Here is a 7074-nt window from a genome sequence, read left to right on the forward strand (position 1 = left end):
AGCGGCAGACGAAATACCGCTAAGCATTTTGCCCGGTGTGCTAACGTTTCTGCCAGCTCGCCGCCTTTGAAGTGAGAAATATTAAGCTTTAGATGACGACGACGATGCTGCTGCTGCTGCTGCTGCTGCTGCTGATGATGATGATGATGATGATGATGATGATGACTATGATGATGATGATGATGATGGTGATGATGACTGGAAGCGGAAAAATGATGGTGATGACGGCGACGCTGATGATACTAATGTTTTGTGAATATTGGTAATACTGGAAAAGCAGACATGTAGAAAATGTAGGGAGAGTGAAAATATAGGACATCCCAAATGATCATCATGTAACAGTTTCTAAGAGATCTGATCCAGAATGTCATGAGAAATGGTCTTCTCGCGATATCCATCCAATCCCTCTTTCGTACATTGTATTTCTAAAACTACGGTATCTAACGCTTTGGCCTATTTATGTTATTTTTATCGGATCAAGAAACTTCACAGAGGTTTTGACGATCTCGCTCCCTCCGGCTCTCTCTCATCTCTCTACCTTTCCTTATCCCTCCCTTCTTCTCTCCATCACACTCCCCTCTTCGCTTTTTCTTCTGTATCTTGTTCTTTTCTTTATCCTCATGATTCCCATCAACACGAATGGATGGTATTCCTTACTACTTGGTCAATCAAACAGTTCTGTGACCAAAGTTTAAGAATTTAAGCCAGAATCGAAACAGTGGGGAATTAAAAATACGAACATGGAATAGGAACTTGAACCCCTTCATGAAAATAGGCGCAGGAGTGGCTGTGTGGTAAGCAATTTACTTACGAACCACATGGTTCCGGGTTCAGTCCCACTGCGTGGCACCTTGGGCAAGTGTCTTCTACTATAGCCTCGGGTCGACCAAAACCTTGTGAGTGGATTTGCTAGACGGAAACTGAAAGAAGCCCGTCGTATATATGTATATATATATATATTATATTATATATATATATATATTATATATAGTGTGTGTGTGTGGTGTGTGTGTGTGTGTGTGTATGTGTGTGTGTATTTGTGTGTCTGTGTTTGTCCCCCCAACATCGCTTGACAACCGATGCTGATGTGTTTACGTCCCCGTAATTTAGTGGTTCGACAAAAGACACCGATAGAATAAGTACTAGGCTTACAAACAATAAGTCCTGGGATCGATTTGCTCGATTAAAGGCGTTGCTCCAGCAATGCCACAGTCAAATTACTGAAACAATTAAAAGATTAAAGAGTAAAAGAGTAACAAATCGACAAATAAACCGGAATACGAGAAACATCACAGTGACATCAAGCCCCTTTGATCTCTGTTGAAGGGTGAGTCAGAAGACAGGATAATTGCGGTTCAGAATAAATGATTTTCAACGAAACACAAAAGCAGACAAATGAAATATAGACTAACGGATTTTCAGTTTTAATTACAACCCAAGTTCTGAGTTCAAATCTCGCTAAGGTTGCTTTAATGAAATAACTATTAATTACTATCATCTTAGGAAATAGTGTACGACTATGATAACTTAATAACGAATCATGATTATAATTAATCCTTTCTACTATAAGCAAAAGGCCTGAAATTTTGGGGGAGCTGATAAGTCGATTACATCGACCCCAGTGCGTAACTGGTACTTATTTCATCGACCCTCGAAAAGATGAAAGACAAAGTCGACCGCAGCAAAATTTGAACTCAGAACATAAAGACAGACGAAATTTTGCTAAGCAATTTGCTAAAGATTTTGTTAGCTCGCTGCTTTAATCATAATTATAATTTATATTTTAGATTTTGTATGTTTGTGTGTGTGTGTGTGTGTGTGTGTGTGTGTGTTTCAGCCGAGGTCATTTTGTAGCTCAACAGATATTTCATGATATGCGTTTTAGTCATCAGTATGTCTGTCATCTGTCACACATTGTATCTATCTAGGATTACATTTTTCAATGTCTCAACTCTTTTACAAGATGGCTGTGTGTACTTTCGCTGTTGTTTTTTGCTGACTGAACGACTACCGAGAGTCCTCACTCGTGTGCCTATTGCTATTGCTATTGTTTGCTCGCATATCAATTCTGAATAACGGTACCCCAGCCGTGACCATCCCGTCCTCTTACTATGCGTAGAAATCCAAGAACTGATTGTTTTTTTTTCTTCTTGCAGGCCAAACGACTATAATGCGACGCCCACGTCGGTTGGTCTTTGATATTGTCATTGATAACGATAATGATGATGATGATGATGACAAGTGTTCCAAATACTAATATCAGTTATGTCGGACAGATGGAATAATAATTGGTGTCCATATAACGCCAAATATATTGCTGCAATTATGTTTAAATAAAAATGCCGAGGTATTTTTCGACATTGAAGTCTGGGAGATTCCGGTGACCTTACAGGTCAATGCTCCAGCACCATCAACACAGCCGGTAGCACTGTCTCCACTGCCACCCCACTACCACCAACCACTACCACCGTTGTCAGTTACAGTACACCTCAACTGTACAGTACTATACCCCTCACCACACGCATGGTCTATGTAGTTCTCAGATATCACGTTAGCCATATTATCACAAACTTTTAAAGTTCACTTCGACACGAAGTATCTCTAAGTGGTTTCAATATCGCCATCGAACCATCATCATCATCGTTACCACTGTCATCGTTAGCAGCGCCAACAACAATAATAACATCAACAACAGTAGTACAACCGTCCTTTCAACAACAATTTAATAACGATCATACAAGACATTTTTTTTCGAATTTAGACGTAAGGTCAGTAAATTTTAGAGGGAGTGTTTAGTAAACAGCATTGGTCCCAATACATAACTGGTATTTATTTTATCGATGCTGGAAGGATGAAAGGCAAAGTCGACCTCGGACGAAATACCTATTTCTTTACTACCCACATTGGGCTAAACACAGAGATGACAAACAAGGACAGACAAACGGATTAAGTCGATTATATCGACTCCAGTGTGTAACTGGTACCTATTTAATCGACCCATCAAAAAAGGATGGAAGGCAAAGTTGACCTCGGCGGAATTTGAACTCATTACGTAACGGCAGACGAAATACAGTATTTCGCCCGACGTGCTAACGTTTCTGCCAGCTTGCCGCCTTTAATAAAAACAATGATGACATCAACAACAACAGTACTAACGTCCTGTCAGAACAATTTAATAACGGTCACACTAGGCAATTGTTTCGAATATAGACATAAGGTCAGTAATTTTTTAGGGGAAGGAGTTTAGTAAACAATATTGGCCCTCAATAAGTAACTGGTACTTTAATTTATTGAGTATTAAAAGCTGAAGCAGCTGAAAATGGGACAAATATGGTAATGCATGCTTTTTTCCTGATGCCCTCACGAATCCGTCGGCCCGAGGCTATAGTAGAAGACACTTGCCCAAGGTGCCACGCAGTGGGACTGAACCCGGACACATGTGGTTTTCCTAAGCAAGCTATTTACCACACAGCCACTCCTACATATATGTTGTGTGTGGTGTGTGTGTGTGTGTGTGTGTGTGTGTGTGTGTGAGTGCGTGGCGTTCAGTTATTCCATAAATGAAAAATGCATTAAATACTACAAAACGTACTGTAGGACAGACACATGGGCCCTAATTCTTCATCGGTTATCGGCCGAAAATACTAATACATCGTTTCATGCCTTTAATGATAAGACTAGGAACTTCGTATATCGGCAGCTGTAGAAGTATAAGCAATTTACCTTGTATTTTTTAATTGTTTCACTCATTAGACTTCGGCCATGCTGGAGTGCCGCTTCAAGGATTTTAGTCGAAAGAATCGACCCCTGTACTCATTTTAATGCCTGGTTCTTGTCCTACTGCTCACTTTTGCCGAACCGCTAAGTTACGGGGACGTAAATACACCAACAGCGCTTGACAATCACTGGTGTGGGACAAGCACAGCCAGAAAGACACACACACAATATATATATATATATATATATATATATATATATATATATACATACGACGGGTTTCTTTCAGTTTCCATCTACCAAATCCACTCAAAAGGCTTTGGTCGGCCCGAGGATATAGCAGAAGACACTTGCTCAGGATGGCACACTTGTGGACTGAACCCAGAACCTTGTGGCTGGGAAGCAAGCTTCTTACCTCACAGCCTCGTTTGCGTCTCTTGCACAAATGTTTACCACAGATTCCTATATGGATCTCCAAGGATCTTATATGGGCCCCAGTTGAAAATCACTGAATGATATAATGGACAAATGAAATATAATTGCACACAAATATTTACGTCCACACGCGCGCGCACGATCTTCTTTAGATTTTTTCCCACGTTGTGAATTTTTTGAAATCATTTATTTTGCAAACAATGTTATTTTTCATATTGATGACGAAAATTGCATTCATTTTTTTCTAAAAGTTAATTAGAAAGAAATTACAACAGAGTAGGAAATTTAAAAATAATCTGGCGTCTTTGCTTAGAAATATTTCCACTGTTGACAGTCTCATGACAATGGTATCAAGTGGCAGTGACATTCTTATTCATCCATCTGAGATTATTTCGTTGTTAAGTTCAAGGTTAATCTGACTGAGTAAACCTATGAGCAAATAAATTCTAACTAACCATCAGGGATTTATTCAGGTTGAACAAAATTGGTCAATGTGGTTTTCTTTTGAGAGGATAGAACGTCATTTGGTGGTGGAGATTTGTCTACTATTTTTAGCATATCGACTGACTGCATAGATTTAGCTACTATTTCTAACGTAGCGTTTGACCTCAGACATTTAGTTACTATTCCTAGCATATTGACTTATCGCAAAAGTTCCTACTATGTCGATTCACTGCATGAATTTAGCTGCTATTTTTAACATAGCGTTTGATTGCAGATATTCAGTTACTATTTCTAGTATATGACTGACTTAAAGAGTTAGCTACTCTTTCTACCATATGGCCTGACCGCATAGATTTAGCTGCTATTTCTAACATATCAACTAACTGTAGAGATAATCTTTCTCTCCCTGAGGTTTTGATGTTGATGTTATTGCTAATATAGATTTTAGACCCAAGTAAACCCTATTTTAGAGTCTAATGATTAAAAGATATTCCTCTCGTGACCTTCCTGCCTTTTATTCAGATCAAAGTTTGCTTCGGACTACATTATCTAATGCATTCTTCTTCAAACCATATTGAGGTACAATCCGAGGGAAACCCGGTTCTTATTTCTTGAAATTCGACCAGCCCCATAGAAGCCATCACGTTGACCTATGATAGATAAACTACTGTGGAAGCAATATAATGGAAGCTGTGCCACATTATAGCCAATGTCCAAAGATAATTAACAGCAAATTAATAATTTCTCATTTAGACATAAGGCCAGAAAACACATGAGCTAGATTTAGTCGCGATGAATCGTCACGAATACATTACTGGTATTATATTATCAACACAGGAGGAACAAAGCAAAGTTAAACTTGACTGGACATGAACTCAGAAACGTAACGAACTGGAATAAATGCGGCAAGCCCCTTTGTCCGATGCTCCAACGATTCAGCCAGTTTACTATATTTTGGGGGAAAGACTCATAATTTTGCAGGAAAATGATTGTCGAATAACATGTCACCAGTACACAGGTGGTGGTCTATTTAATCGAACCCAGAAAAGAAAAGTGATGTCGACTTCGGCGCGATTTGAAGTCAGAATGTAAACAGCCATAACAAATATCTCAAGTGTTTTGTCCGACACTCTAACCTCTGTCCTACCTAAACATCTCTTATTATCAATAAAATAACCCTTCCTAATATAGGCACAAGGCTTTAAAAGGCTGGGGTGGGGTCTAGTCAATTACATTGATCCAGTGTTCGACTGACACTTATTTTAAACGATGCTTCGGCAGTACATATACTAAAATTGGAACGATACGGTGAAGATTAGCATGACCCCTGCTCAAGGATGACACGCAAATTCCTGAAGCTTTCTATATTTTTTATAGGTGTAGGAGTGGCTGTGTGGTAAGTAGCTTGCTTATCAACCACATGGTCCCAGGTTCAGCCTCACAGTGTGGCATCTTGGGCAAGTGATTTCTACTATAGCCTCGGGCTGACCAAAGCTTTGTGAGTGATTTGGTAGACGGAAACAGGAAGAAGCCTGTCGTATATATGTATATATATATATACGTGTGTGTGTGTGTGTGTGTGTGTGTGTGTGTGTGTGTGTGTGTATGTGTGTGTGTGTATGTGTGTGTATGTATGTATGTATGTTTGTGTGTATACGTTTGTGCGTCTGTGCTGTCCCTCCAATATCACTTGACAACCTACGCTGGTGTGTTTTGCGTCCACGTAAACAGCGGTTCAGCAAAAGACACCGATATAATAAGTACTAGGCTTACAAATAAGTCCTGGGGTCGATTTCCTCGACTAAAGGCGGTGCTCCAGCATGGCCACAGACAAATGACCGAAACAAGTATAAGAGTAAAAGAGATGAAAGCACGTCGGAATTTAAACTCAGAATATAAAGTCGGACGAAACGCTGCTAAGCATATTCTCCGGCGCACTATTCTGCCAGGTCACTGCTTTAAATGATTTCAGTCTTTTGCACAAGACCAGCAGTCTTTTAGCAGTGAGGAATGGTCGACTGGTACTTATTTTATCGAGCCCGAAAGGATGAAAGGTAGAGTTGATCTCAGTGAGATTTGATCTCAGGAAGCAAAGATCCGGAATAGATGCTGCAAACCCTTTTGTCCGACGTTTTAACGACTCTATTCATCGATAAATATCCCCTTCTAATGCAGGCTCAAGGTCTGAAATTTTTGTGGGGAGGAGCTCATCGATTAGAACAACTCAATACTTAACTTGTTCTTACTTTAACGATCTCGAAAGGCTGAAAAGCAAAACAAACCTTACGAAATTTGAACTCAGGACGTTCAGACGGACGAAATGCCGCTAAGCATTTTATCCGGCGTACTAACAATTCAATCAGTTCACAGCGATTACTATCAATAAAATAATAAAAGCAAAGAAACAGATAGCCCACACATTCTTTATTGTATTTTTAAAGGGGCCAGAGATATTTTGAAAGGGTCAGCCTAATATCA

At 39.6% G+C, this 7074-nt stretch overlaps 1 non-coding gene across 1 annotated transcript; it reads left to right on the forward strand.

The window, feature by feature from the left end:
• The first annotated feature begins 5865 nt into the window (after positions 1-5865).
• Positions 5866-5968, forward strand: LOC115213574. The gene has a single exon (XR_003881827.1). It is a non-coding gene; the product is annotated as a U6 spliceosomal RNA (small nuclear RNA).
• Positions 5969-7074: the final 1106 nt, after the last annotated feature.

This window comes from Octopus sinensis, linkage group LG6, assembly GCF_006345805.1.
Source record: "Octopus sinensis linkage group LG6, ASM634580v1, whole genome shotgun sequence".
Taxonomy (NCBI): Eukaryota; Metazoa; Mollusca; class Cephalopoda; order Octopoda; family Octopodidae; genus Octopus; species Octopus sinensis.